Source organism: Triticum aestivum, chromosome 2B (genome assembly GCF_018294505.1).
Source record: "Triticum aestivum cultivar Chinese Spring chromosome 2B, IWGSC CS RefSeq v2.1, whole genome shotgun sequence".
Taxonomy (NCBI): domain Eukaryota; kingdom Viridiplantae; phylum Streptophyta; class Magnoliopsida; order Poales; family Poaceae; genus Triticum; species Triticum aestivum.
Window position 1 is genome coordinate 702,174,953 of NC_057798.1, and position 15,703 is coordinate 702,190,655.

Sequence of the window (15,703 nt, forward strand, 5' to 3'; positions counted from 1 at the left end):
TAAAGTCCGGAGTCTCATCCCGACTTGTGGGGGAATCATAGTCTCCATCATCCTTTCCTCACTGGGGCAATGCTCTAATAATGATGATCATTACACTTTTATTTACTTACAACTCGATTTCTCGAACAAAGGTATGACTCTATATGAATGCTTCCGACAGTGTACCGGGATGTGCAATGATCTAGCATAGCAATGACATCAAAAAATGGACAAGCCATGAAAACATCATGCTAGCTATCTTACGATCATGCAAAGCAATATGACAATAATGGAATGAGACATAATAACAGAACGGTGGAAACTTGCATGGCAATATATCTCGGAATGGCTATGGAAATGCCATAATAGGTAGGTATGGTGGCTGTTTTGAGGGAGGTAAATAATGGGTTCATGATACCGGCGAAAGTTGCGCGGCACAATAGAGGCTAGGAAAGTGGAAGGGTGAGTGTGCGTATATCCATGGACTTACATTAGTCATAAAGAACTCATATATTTATTGCAAAAGTCTATTTAGCACTCGAAGCAAAGTACTACTACGCATGCCCCTAGGGGGATAGATTGGTAGGAAAAGACCATCGCTCGTCCCCGACTGCCACTCATAAGGAAAGCAATCAAAGAGCACCTCATGCTCCAACTTCGTTACATAACGGTTTACCATACGTGAATGCTATGGGCCATGCAAACCTCAACACAAGTATTTCTCAATTTCACAATTACTCAACTAGCACGACTCTAATATCACCACCTTTATATCGCAAAACTATTGCAAGGAATCAAACATATCATATTCAGCGATCTACAAGTTTATGTAGGATTTTATGACTAACCATGTGAATGACCGATTCCTGTCATCTCTCTAAATAGATATAAGTGAAGCAAGAGAGATTAATTCTTTCTATAAAAGATATGCCCACGCTATAACAAATATAAGTGAAGCAAAAGAGCATTCTACAAATGGCGGTTTTCTATGTGAAGAGAAACAGGCAATCTAGACTTCAAATGATATAAGTGAAGCACGTGAAGCATTCTATAAAGCCATACTCAAAAGATTTAAGTGAAGTGCAATGAGCATTCTATAAATCAACCAAGGACTATCTCATACCAGCATGGTGCACAAAATAAAAATGAAAACTAAATGCAAAAGACGCTCCAAGACTTGCACATATCGCACGAACGAAACGAATACGAAAACATACTGATACTTGTTGAAGAAAGAGGGGATGCCTTCCGGGGCATCCCCAAGCTTAGACGCTTGAATCTCCTTGAATATTTACTTGGTGTTCCTCGGGCATCCCCAAGCTTGAGCTCTTGCCTCTCTTCCTTTTCCTCATATCAAGACCTCCTCGTTTAGACACTTCATCCACACAAAACTTCAACAGAAAACTCGCTAAGATCCGTTAGTATAATAAAGCAAATCACCACTCTAAGTACTGTTGAAAACCAGTTCATATTTTGTTTTTCCATTGTGTCTACTGTAATATAACTTTTCCATGGCTTAATCCACTGATATAAATTGATATATTCATCAAAACAAGCAAACTATGCATCAAAAGCAGAATCTGTCAAAAACAGAACAGTCTGTAGCAATCTGAACATCCACCATACTTCTGGTACCCAAACAATTCTACCAAAATTAGTAAAAATAAAAAAGTTGTATAGAAAGACAGTGCAAATATAATCAGAACTAATTGACGTTCCATTTAAAAATGTAAAATTGCGCACTATAGCCAAAGTTTCTGTCCTGCACCGTACAAACCAACAAGCATTGTAAACATCCTAAAGGCAAACCTTGGCACATTATTTTTATAGTACAATGGAATTGTACAAGGGGATAATTATTTTTGATGAAAAGTTTCTGTAATCAAGATTCATAAAGTTTCCATGAGCATGAACAAAGTTCAAGGAGCTCTCCCACTTCAACAATGCTTGTCTTTCTTACTTTCACTTTCCTTTTTGAAAAGTTTTTAGGTTCCCCTCTTTATTTTTTTTGTTTTTAAACTATATAAAAGCACTCAACAGAAATAAATGACTCTCTAAAACTTCCGGGTTGTCTCCCTGGCAGCGCTTTCTTTAAAGCCATTAAGCTAGGCATATAGTGCTCAAGTAATGAATCCACCCGGATCCCAAGGTATATCAAAGCCAATTTTAATTAACAATGATTTGTAATTTAGTAGTGAGCACAAAGTAACATATATCATGCAACAACTAAGTCTAACTCTCTTCCTATGCATCGGCATGTCATAAAAGAACAATTCATGCACACATAGTAAAGGACAATGCATAGTATAAACAGTTTCTTGCAATTTTATCATATTGGAAACATAGAGAGGTGGAGATATAGTTCCTCTCTCATAATAATTGCAAGTAGGAGCAGCAAGCACATGCATATCACATTCATCAAAATCATCATGTGCAATGGTAAAAGGCAACCCATCAATATAATCCTTAGTAAGCACAAACTTATCTGATATAGTGTCGTAGGGAGAATTCAAAAAGATAATAGGACTATCATGCATGGGTGCAATAGCAACAATTTCATGTTTAACATAAGGAACTATAGCAAGATCATCTCCATAAGTATAATTCATATTGGCATCATGGCCACAAGCATAGCAAGCATCATCAAAAAGGGATATTTCAAGAGAATCAATGGGATCATAGCAATCATCATAGCAATCATCCTTCGGTAAGCACGAAGGGGAATTAAACAATGTATGAGTTGAAGAGTTACTCTCATTAGAAGGTGGGCACGGGTGATCAATCCGCTCTTCCTCCTTTTGTTCTTCGCTCTCCTCATCATCTTTTTCATCCAATGAGCTCACAGTTTCATCAATTTCTTCTTCCATAGCTTCTTGCTAAAAATTAGTCTCTTCTTGGACAGCGGAGACTTTCTCAATAAATGCATTAATATAGTAATTGTATTCATAATTTTCATAGCAATATCTAAGTATAGCAAGATTTTCAGGCCTATAAACATCATCATCAAAAGCTTCATACTTTTCAAACAAAGATTCAATTTCATAAGCAACCTTAAAAGCAACAAATTCTTCTATTTGTTCCACATCATAGTAATCATAGATACCATTAGCATAAGAAGCTAAGGTTTCATTATCATTAAACTTGCATGAAAAGGGAAGGTGTGGAGCCTTCATCCTAGAGCAACAAGTAATATCATATCTCAAGCATAGATCCCGGGCATACCAACACAACATAATAAATTGATCCCATAATAGTTTCCCTTTTTGTGTCGAGCGATAATCCCTGAAGTATTCACGTTGATCCAACGTGTCTCCCATTATAAAGTTGAATGGGGTTTTCTCAGGATTATCAAAGTAGTACATAATATCTTGAACATAATGAGCATCGGGGGTTTTTAGGAGTTACCCCATCTCCATGAGTGGCAAGTACACCTAATTTTTTTGGTATTTCGTGTTCCATATCCATAACTAAAGATAGAGAACAACTTAGAACAGCAAATAAAAATTACTTAGTGATAAAGCAAACAAGCACACACGAGAATATTCACCCCACGCTATGACTCCCCGGCAACGGCGCCAGAAAAAGGTCTTGACAACCCGCAAGTATATGGGATAGTTGTAGCCTCTTTCGATAAGTAAGAGTGTCGAACCCAACGAGGATCTAAAGGTAGAACAAATACTCTCTCAAGTCCTATCTGCCACTGATACGACTCTACACACGCTTGACGTTCGCTTTACCTACAACAAGTATGAAACTAGAAGTACTTCGTAGGTGTGATAGGATAGGTTTGCAAGATAATAAAGAGCACGTAAATAAAAAGTAGGGGCTGTTTAGATAAAGAAGCAATAAAGTAAATATAGCAAGTGTGGAAAAGTGGTGGTAGGAGTTGTGAAATTGTCCCTAAGCAATTGACTACGTTACTAGACCGGTAGCAAGTTTTATGTGGGAGAGGCATAAGCTAACATACTTTCTCTACTTGGATCATATGCACTTATGATTGGAACTCTAGCAAGCATCCGCAACTACTAAAGATTCATTAAGGTAAAACCCGACCATACCATTAAAGCATCAAGTCCCCTTTATCCCATACGCAACAATCCCCTTACTCGGGTTTATGCTTCTGTCACTCAAGCAACCCACTATAAGCGAATCATGAACGTATTGCAACACCCTACAGCGGGAATCCCTCACGCTTGCGCGACACGGAGGGCACAATAGGACAGCAACATAACCACAAGCAAATTAAACCAATCATAGCAATTCATCAATCACGGAGGGCACAATAGGACAACAAAAATCTACTCAGACATCATAGGATGGCAACACATCATTGGATAATAATATGAAGCATAAAGCACCATGTTCAAGTAGAGGGTACAGCGGGTTGCGGGAGAGTGGGCCGCTGAATATAGATGGGGGAAGGTGATGCAGATGTTGGTGAAGATGGCGGTGGTGTTGGTGAAGATCGCGGTGATGCTGATGGCCTCTGGCGGTGTTCCGGCGCCACCGGAAGCAAGGGGGAGAGAGCCCCCCTTCTTCTTCTACTTCCTTGACCTCCTCCCTAGATGGGATAAGGGTTTCCCCTCTGGTCCTTGGCTCCCATGGCGTGGGAGGGGCGAGAGCCCCTTCGAGATTGGATCTATCTCTCTGTTTCTGCGTTCTGGGATTCTGCCCTTGCACCATTTCCTTTATATCTGGAGATCCGTAACTCCGATTGGATTCAAACCTTCACCCAGATTGTTTTCCAAAATTTAGCTTTCTTGCGGCCAAAGAAGGGCATCAACCACCTTACGGGTGGCCCACGAGGGTGGGGGCGCGCCCACTTTAAGTGGGTGTGGGCCCCTATCTCGTGGCCACCTCGGGCATCATCTCGCATTGATTCTTCCTCCCAAAAATCACCAATATTCCAAAATAATTCTCCGTCCGTTTTTATCCTGTTTGGACTCCGTTTGATATGGGGATTCTGTGAAACATAAAACATGCAATAGACAGGAAATGGCACTGGGCACTGGATCAATATGTTAGTCCCAAAAAATAGTATAAAAAGTTGCCAAAAGAATATGAAAGTTGTAGAATATTGGCATGGAACAATCAAAAATTATTGATACGACAGAGACGTATCAGTCTACTGAACAACAGAGCGCTCATCAGTCATCTTGTAGTCACAGAATTGCTCCATGACATACAACTCGTTGCCAGCGCCCGAGGGCCCAAACGTGGCCTCGAGCGCAGCCCACATGTCTTTGCCACTGTCAAATGACATATATGAATCCACAATGGAATCGTCAAGAACACTCAGCAGGGCGGCTTTGAAGAGGGTATCCATGCTCTGAAAAGCTTCCTGCTGTGTAGGATTAAGATCGCCCTCAGGCTTACCCTTAGTGGCGTCATAGCAGTACATGATCTGAAACCAATATACTGCTCTTGTGCGTCACCTTTTATATTGCACCCCCTTAAAAGTAGGCGGCTTCAAAAGCGTAGCAAGACCACTCGAAGTAAATTGCCTGTAATCAGGTTTTTGGATTGGATTGTTGAATATATGAGCAATTGAGTATGAGATTTAATCCGAATCAGCAGTAAATAGATCATGACAACAATTGCAAACATCAAAGTAATGATGCGGACTAAACCAGGAGGACAGAATCACATACTGTACAGCGGGAGCAGAACCGATGTGGTTGATGTTGTCACGCATGTCATTGATGAAGAGGTTACCGAGGTCGGGGAAGAAGGTTGTCGTTGAGGAAGTCGTCGCTGGCAGCAGTAACAGGAGTGTCCTCCCCAAAAACCTGATCGCCCCTCTCCCGTACAGGATCACAAAAGGCGGGGTTCGGAGGACTGTTGTCCCTTCTCGCGGTGCACGCCGAAAGGAGGGCTGGAGAAGAATTGCATGGTGGCGCTAAGATCTGGAATGGTGCGAAACCATATGATACAGCAGCGGCTAGGGTAGAGCATGTCAGGTCGGTCGTGCGAGTATAATAGTAGGCCTTTGGCCCCCAAACCCCACGTCCAAGTCAATAATAGCTCAAAAAAAGTCAATAATAGCCCCACCAAGGTTTATCTCAAAAAACGGAGTAATTAAGGCGTCCGATAGTCCCTTTAGTATAAATACTATATCATTAATAATGGCCCCACCTTTTGTCTCACAAAGTATGTTGGAGTACAACCGGCTACACATTTACAATCCGCTTCACTTCTCTCTCCTCTTCTCTCTCCTTCAACTAAGGCTAGCCATAGTGGGAGTAACTTAGGTAGTAACTTAAGACATCCCAAGACAATTTTGCTTAGGTGGAAAGTATTTAATGAGGGAAAGAGGTGCTTGTGGTAACATAATATGTTAGTGTAACATAGTGCTTCCCGAGGAAAAATGAGTCTATGAGATAATAAATGAAGCAATCTATGATACTACTACTATGTTACTACCTCCGTCCTGGTTTATTGGTCCCCGTAATATTTTGTGCCAAACTTTGACCATAGATTCGTATTTGAACATAGTTTTGAGAGATATTATTTTTGGTTACATGCATTAACATCTTTTAGTTAAATCTAAGGTCAAAGTTTTGCACAAAATACTAAAGGGACTAATAAACCAGGACGGAGGTAGTACTTTGCACTATGGAGGTAATAACTGACAGTAGTGTCATATGCATGACACTAGTCTAAGTTACTCCCCACTGACCAGCCTAAGCACAAATACTATATTTAAATCCTTATAGCCTACTTATGTCATCTAATTGTAGTACTTGCTCTAAAGTTACTCTCCCCTGTGTAGTCTGAAATGTCGGGCATGCAGCGGGTGGTGCCCTCGATCGGCGCGCCGCTTCAACGGCGGAAGCAGTGAGAGGTCGCGTCGCCCTGACTTGCCATTAATGTGGAGCGGCGGGCTCAGCTGGTGCCGGGCGGGAAGCGCGCGCGGGAGGGGGGAGGGGTTTTTGTTGGGCCAAGAAGGTGAGAAGCCAACTTGGGATCGGTCCGGATGGGGAAATATCATGTGCTCCCATACTCTGCATATGACACTAGTCTATGTTACTACTCCCTCCTTTCCGGTTTATAGAGATGTTTAGAGTAACATAGTAATATGTTACAGTATAAGTTACTCCCCACTATGACCAGCCTTGGCCTCTCATAGTGCTCCACCATGTATAGCTGCTAAGCCTGCCACATAGGCATAAAATATGATGTGGCACCAATAAACTAAGCACCTATGCATTGAAGACTTGAGTTACTAAGCCATTTAATGCACTTAGCACCTCATCTAAAGAGCATAGTTAATAGTATAGCCAGTTGCTGGCTATAAACCAGTGCCATGTCATCTACAGCCCATCTTATAGTCAACATGTACAATAGTAGATCAAAAGAGTGTACTACTTTTTTATTATGTGGCCCACCTTTCATTCTCACAAAGTGCCTAGGAGCACATGCTAGAGCTGGCTCTTCACAAAGAGCCCGCTTACCCTTCTCTCTCCTCTTCTCTTTCCTCCAACTAAGCAGAAATATACTAGTTTATTCCTTATAGCACGCTGACTCAGCTCTATTGTACTTGCTCTAAGCACATCTAAGCACTTACTAGCACCCCCTTGACCATGGACCTTGACGGTGTATGTCACCTTGTGTCTCATAATTTTCCTCGTCATTATCTGAGTCCTAGAAGATCTCACCCACATCATCATTATCATGCAGCCGCCTTGATAGACAACGTGCGCAGAAGGAATAGAGGCGACTAGGGACGCACCACCACCACATTATGGGCACTCCGTATGTGCTCGTGTGCATGCAGCATGTGTGTTTTTCCATCGGTGCTAGCTCTAAGGCCGAGGTTGCGGTCGTCTTCGTCTCCGACTAGTAGTTGAGCACCGACGGCAAAGAGGTGCTGCAAGAGATGTGTAGCACGACGAACCAGACGTTGCCGCGGATGGCGCACCCCTCCATGCAGCCGAGTGTGTGCGCATGCATGTGTTATTCACGTGCATTCTGCGGCCGAGCATGTGTGCATGCACGTCTTGTGTACGTGTGTTGTGTGCTCCATGTTGTGCTCATATGTGCATGAGTTGGATCGGATGGAGTTAGTGCATTGGCTTGTGTACATGCGTGGCTGCATGCGTCCTGTACATGTGTGGCTTGTTGCGTGGTTATCAATAATTCAATATAAACTACTCCCTCCGTTCCTAAATATAAGTCTTTCTAGCCATTTCAAATGGACTACAACATACGGATGTATGTAGACATATTTTAGAGTGTAGATTCACTCATTTTGTTTCGTATGTAGTCCCTTATTGAAATCTCTAAAAAGACTTATATTTGGGAACAGAGGGAGTATAAAACATCTTCAACTTAGCATCCTGATGTACCGTTTCTAGTGGTTAGCGAAAAGTCCATGTTCTTTTATTTGTTTATAGGTGGGCAGGCGGCAAAATACAGGGGGAAACGGGCAAGGTTCCTTGCAGACGCTCCACCACGAGGTTCCTTGCTCCATCTCGGTCGTCAGGAATCTATGCTCTTCAACTCTTTTCTTTTACGTGAGCTTTGTTCATCCTTTTCCCAACACGCGAGACATCTAGCATCAAGGTGCACGTGTCATGCAAGAAAATGGAGATAATCAGATAAGCAGTGCGTAAGTGAGTCGTGTAGGGGGAAAAGCGGGGAGAAACCCTTTTTCGTAAGTGAGTTGTGCACTTCAATGGCACCTACGCTATATTTTTTCTCCTCGATGGCACGTGAATAGTGCACATACTCAACGATGGAGCACGGGATGGTACCAATGACATGGTCAGCCCTTTTTTGGAGAGAGCATGTACTACTAGTAAATAACTTTGATGTGTCCCGTCAACTCACAGAATGACGAGAAGCTTGATTATGCCTTCTCCCTCACCAACGCGTGCGCGGTGGCTCGCACCATGAGGAGAAACTTTTGCTTACAAGCGGTGGACGTGCAGCAGTTCATTTGTTGTCAGATTGCCAGAAGCACTACTGTAGAACCATCGACTTCTGAAAGAGGCGAAGAGCCAAGCGCAATGTCACCTGCTAACCTTAGGCTAGGCGTAGTGGGAGTAACATAAGTAGGGGTACCTCCTTTTTTATTCTAGAAACAACCACACGCGAATATCAAGGTGCCGGTTACGTAGAACAAATTTCCTGGAGGCCGTGCTTAGCCCTCCTCTATCTCTCTTCTCAGCCAGCCAGCGGACGCACGGAGCCCATCGTCTGTTTGCTCACATGCGGTCCCACATGTCAGTGAAAATGCAAGAGGACCCACTGAACCTGCACATCTTTCACCTCGACGTGCTGGTGATGAAAAACAAATGCAATAAAGATCTTCGGTGGCCGCTTTTGGAGTTACTCAAGAGTAGTAAGATTCTATTTACAGTTTAACCAAAGATGCACATCTCGTGGCTTCAACTACCACTCTATGTTCTTTCATGACACGACCTGGATGCTGGATGTCCCACGTGTCAGCAAAAGGAGGAAGAACCCGACCAAATCTTCGGTTGTGCTCTTGGATTAGACTAGTTGTGCTAACTTAAAAAATTTATTGTGTACTCCCTTCGTTCCAAAATACTTGACTTCCATTTGTCCAAAAATGGATGTACCTATATACTAAAACATGTCTTGATACATATATATTTTGACAAATAGAAGGCATGTATTGTGCAACGGAGGGAGTAGAATGGATGCAAGTCCTGGTATTGGGAAGAAGAATACATCCATATATTGATAGAGCGCAATTTAGTAGATGTTCTAGCACTTTTAGCTAGCATAGAGGCTAGAGATGAGACTAGTGCACTTGTTGATACTCTTACTAGAATAGAGGCTAGACATGAGACTAGATGCGAGGAAGCAACGTCTACTTCTTTACACTCGAAGAAGAAAGAAGCACGCAAGATTGAGCCTCCGCAGATCAACAATGAATGCATCGAGAAGGCACTAATCCAACTTACAGGAGTAGTAAAATGTATTCTTGTGGTTCTTGTTTTCTTTGGTCTTGCTTGTCTAGTCAAAATTATCGTTGGAGTTCATGCAAAACAGAGGTCCATTTGGGGTCGTGCGTTGGAGTTGGCCTTACAAGTGGGACCGCAGTTGAGGAAACTGACTATCGGCAAACCCCCACCTCGCCCGCCGCGCGATGGCTGAAGTTAGAGAAACGACGAGGTTGAAGAGATTGCTCTAGCACGGACTCCAAGAAATAATATGGTGTCAGATGGATGTCGTGGTGGTGGCGTGTGCCGTACTCCTAGACGTGAATGCTTGTTCTGGCCCATGCGACCCTACTACTCCTACTACTTACTATATACTACTAGTATCGAGGACTCAAGGTGCTGGTTATGTACAGCGAACACATATTAACATATGTCTACAGTAAAAACACTCGCCCGACGCGCGAAGCATGTGAAGCTAGTACAAATAGTGTACTACTATTGTTGATTGGCCTCATTCGATAACATGTTGCAATGCACGTACAATTATATATTCGGAAAATATTTTTTTGCCTCGTCGCACCACTCACTCAGAGAAGCGACTCGAAAGCCATTCATAAATTTAGTAAGTTTATCACAGGCATACCATTTTATTACATACAGCAGGTCATCAACCCACATCAACAACGAGGATACATTATAAATACTAAAATTTTCACCACACAACAAATAACAAGCAATGAAATGAACTTCAACTCAACCATTCCTCGGCGTTGGAAACGCTTGCTTTGAACCACAAGTGATTCTCTGGGAAGGGCCATCTATTGTCGATCTCGAGACCAACGTAGGACTGATCATCCAGGCTGAAGCGGCCTACTATATAAGTACCAGGGTAGGGAACCACCCGAATGTCCGAGGTATAGACATAGTTGCTTCTCATAAATGGTACTAGTACCGTTATGTCAACAGCAGTTGGATCGCCTTTCACCATCATCGGATAGTTTTGTCCAAGGAAGAGTGAGTTTTCTCCAAGACTATCAATTCTGTACCAGGGAGAAGGTGTTGGCACTAGCACACTAGTATCCATCCCAAATACCATGCAACGGGTGTTGGAATAGGTCCGGAGAGTGCGACCATGGGAGATAACACGTGCTCCCTTAGTAGTAACAAACTCAGTGCACTGTATACACACAAGAAGAGGTGATCCATCGGAATTAGTTTCCAGGCGCCACTGAGTATATACGTTCTGCTCGTCCTCATGCTCGTGATCATCACCATCGTCATCTCCCCCTTGGTTATAAAAATTTTCAAGTATAGGTGGTGGAATGTTCACAGGACCTTGGAGACACAAGAAGAAGGTTAATTAGTAAAGGGAAACTTGCTAACACACATGCATGTGGATGAAACAATTATAATTACGGTGGAAGACAAACGTACCGAAAGTATAAGGATTCCATGCAAAAACAGTGCCACGAGTGGTGCCAGCAAACACAAGGCCCTCGTATTGAATTGCATCACAGCACACATCCGTGTATAGAAACTGATTTTTGAGCAATATCCATCCAGTCGAACCACGAAGGACGGCAACAAGCTTGTCAAAGATAGCAACAACTTCACAGTTGTTGCAATTCCAAGAGAGGTTGGGAACTCGACAAATTGCTATCTTCCGTAGAAAACAGTCACCATGATCGTATTTGAACGTGCGTACAATACCGGTGTGCTCAACCTCTGGGCAGTCTGCTGAGATTTTTGGAAGTGCAACCCGGTCACGAGTGTACACATTCACAAGTTCCCACTCTCAGTTGGACCCAATCTAAACAACCCAATCTCCATTTGCGCCTGCCCAAGCCTTGCCCTCAAGCAATGGCATCTTAACATCATATGTATCATTATCAAGCGGCATCAACTTGCACAAGGCCAGGCCTCCGTCGTCCCCGCGCCAGTAGTCATTAGGGTCACGGCGAAGAAGATAGGGGAGATCAAACCACTCCTTGACTCTTGGGTTCCTTGTAATGATGTTATTAGTTGAGTCGAGAATGTGCTTGAACGAACCTGCCATGCTAGCCGAGGTGATGATGTCGCACCGATCAATGAGTTCCTCCACCACGTCATCTTTCAGATCGGGGCAAGAATAATGGGGTCGTTTCCGGCCTGTTCCCTCCATGGAGAAGATGATCGAACAACGGCACAAGAAAGGGTGAAGGGCTGAAGGAAAATGGAGGAGGGAGAGGAAGAGCGTGCGATAGCAGTTCCAAATCGAGAGGGAAAGGCGAAGAGTCGGTGGACGGTTGCCAGTTTGCCACGGTTCACGAAGAGGCGCCCCGGCCTACACGTCCATTTGGAAATACTACTACTCGCCGTCGTCTCACTGATATGTCAGAACGGGACCACAAGTGAACGAAACATGGTGCGTAATTACTCGTGCAAAATGCGATCTGGCCGCGTTGGCCCGAGGTGCCGCATTAGTTTTTTTTTTGAAAGTTTGCCGCATTAGTTATCAACCTTTTTTTAACATGCAATCTAAATGGATAGCTCCTGTGGTCATCACACGTGAGTGGATATAGTGATGGTTGATTCGCCCGAGCAACTTATTACTGTGGTAATATGGGAGTAGCAGTAGATTCAAGGAACAGAGAAATGATGGTTGCTTCGTCCGAGCAACTTACTGTGGCGAAGGTGGGGCTCTGTGATTTGATTGCTCACTAGTCATTACTACTGCGGTGCAACGATCGGGGTGAATCTTTCCCTCAAGTTGTGTTGTGCACTCAATATTGCTGCATGGCAGGTGGAGCCGGATGAAGGATGTCCAACATGTCGGCAAAACGAAGTTGAATTGTTTCTGTCATTGCTATCAATCCTTCAGGATTTGTTTATATGTACGCATAATTTTGATGAAATTGTACTATGATGCTATGAAGGTTTCAACTTTGGTTCCCGCAGGAAAAAAAGGTTTCAACTTAGGATTCATGTGTCTTGCCTCGAGATTATCTCGTTACAACATTCCATCAAATACAAATGAAACTACCATGGCTAATGCATCTCAATGGTTCGCAGATCAGCGCCAATATTCACATCACAACTAAAGACAAAGTTGTGAGAAGGTGTACAAATAAAGAAAAAAATATAATTGATCGATGTTGTTCGTAGGCATGGCTCCATTTCCTTGGCACAGTGTTCATTGCTTGGCAGCTAGTTTCACCCAGCTCTGTAGCCAAAAAAGAGGTGTATGAAGGACACCACAATCCGATCATTTTGTGCAGCTCCACTAAAATCGAGCGGACCATCCCTGTTTGCAAAGATATCCAGTTAGTGTGATTACAATAATAGTGGAACTAGATGATGAAACATAACACACATAAATAGAAGCCGATCACCTCTACGATCTCTCTTTAGGACTAACTTCTTGTTGGAGAATATTAGGCACGGAGTTGGATGAGGAGGATAGCAAAACCAATCTCCCTTTCCGTAGTCCCATAGAAATGTAAAAATGTTGCCCGTGTGAAATTTTGGCGGAACTGCACAAAACACTCTTCAGAAAAGTGATTTGTGCAGTTCACCAAAAGGTCGCAATAGCAACGAGGTGAAAATGGATAGCCCTGTTTGCAAAAGGAGGTCGAAAGGAAACAATTACTGCCCAATAACACGAGTTGAAGACACATACGCTGACAAAAAAGAAGCATGTTCCATGTAATAAGGGAAATATAGTACATGGTGGTTTATCAAAAATGGTTTGAGGAGGAGATTGCAAGAGGGAAAGTACACCAGCTGAGATATGATTTAAGCAAACAACTAAAGAAGATCCACATGCAGCAACGTGGGAAAATGGGCAGTGGAGCAAGGCCAGAGGAAGCTGTACCTGAGGGTCGTCAGGATGTTACTAGGAGGGCGCCGGCGGTCGGGATCTGCCCATACTGCGGCAGCGAGCAAGAGGCGAAGGCCCTACCGCGTCGGAGCTTGGTCAGAGAGAACGGCGGGTACCGCAGATCGGGACGTGCTGCCTCAACGCCGTCGAACAGAGAGACGATGCACATCCTCCCTTTCCACCGGTGGACAAGATGCGGTAGGATCACTGACCAACGCTGAGAGAGAGAGGCCACGGCGGCCTTGTGTGAGATGCTGTGACGAGAGACAAACCCATTTTTCCATTTTCCCCACGGCAATCGTTTTATATTCTGTACGTCCCATTGAGGAATATATAACTTTATTTAATGCTAACACGTCAAGTTGAACTTTGTTCCGTTTAGGCGTGGTACCCGACCCTCCTTCGAGTAAACAACCGCTACACACATCAAATTATCATGTGGGCTGCCTTTTCATACAGAAACGAACTCCACCGTGTACCGGCGCGGGTGTGGCCGGGAACGAGATGTGAGTACGTGCGTCCTGCGTGCACTTCTTCTTTGGGTGCAGGTACGTACGTGGGTGGGTGTGAGAGAGATGGTTTGTGCGAAACAGAGGCATTGTATTGATGATATCTCAATTAGAAAAATGGAACATATGCAATGTGTGTGAAACGGAGTCATGGACGTGAGATATCGATAGAATTGAAAACATGGATGAAGTGTGTGGCTGCGCGATCGATAAAGAGTGCCATCGAATTTGTGTTTGCCCACGTCAAAGATACAGGGCGGCTGGCCTATTGGAATTTGAGAGGGCAGAGGTGCAGTTTTTCTCCGTGTCATGGATACCTACCTACAACGTTCGACTATCGGTGTGTGGGGGGAGGGGGTAGAGACCGATCGACTAGTATATGTGTGGGGAAGGAGAGAGACCTAGCTATGTATTGAGGGAGATCGATCGACATCCATGGATATGTGTAGCAGAGGAATAAGGTTGGGAAAAAGACAAAGGTAGAGCATCGTAGGGTTGGTGGTGGAGTGGCGTCTCACAAATGGTGGGAGAGGCCTGCTAGACAAACGGAGGGTATGAGTGCAATATCAATAAGAGAGGGCAGGGGATGTCCGTCTGTCTATGCACGTGCATGTGAGAGACGGGGCGGGAGGTATTCAAGGATGATGAGGGGAGAAGATATGGTTGTGGTAAGCATACGTAACTACATAGTAAGATCAACCATCGTGTGTCCAAGAAAAGGAGAGACATAACTAGTGAGGTAAGTGTATCGGTGCTTGGTGAAAACAAATTATATTCGACCTGGCTATATGTAGGGAGATCAGTTCATATACACGTCTGCATGTGTTAGAGGCAAATAAGGTCCGGAGAGGCAGACAGGGGGAGAGGGTGTGGCTAGGAGGTGGTGCGAAAGGCCTACCATGTCGAGGGGGGAGGAGTGTGCGAGTATGTGATCAATGAAAAGAGGGGCGGGAATGTGCACCTGCGTGGAATCGTATTGGACATAGGGGGCATGGACGGTGAGAAGAGAAGAGGGGAAGTATATATGTGTTTGTTGTAGGCACACTTGGCTAGAGAGATATATCGACCGGTGTGTGCCGGAAAGAAGGAGCCGGGGGCCTACACACACCGCTGGTGGACGACCTAAAGAGAAATAATGAACGTGCGTGATGGAGGGGACGCTAAGGGTGTGTGAGAGGGGGGCGGGCATGTGCATGCACGATAGAAAGTTAGCGCTAGCTAGCTACAAATAGAAGAGGATCGTGAAGGTGTAAAAGACGAACAAAGATCATAATTCATTATAAAAAAGTGTATACGGATACTTGAAGAAGATATCATAATGTAGAACATTGATTATAATTCGGGCTAATGTGTGGCTTTTGCAACTCAGGTCTAAATACTTGTCATAATGTAGGGGGCGGGGCACTATACTTTGTGTGATAAACACAGTGTATGTACGTATG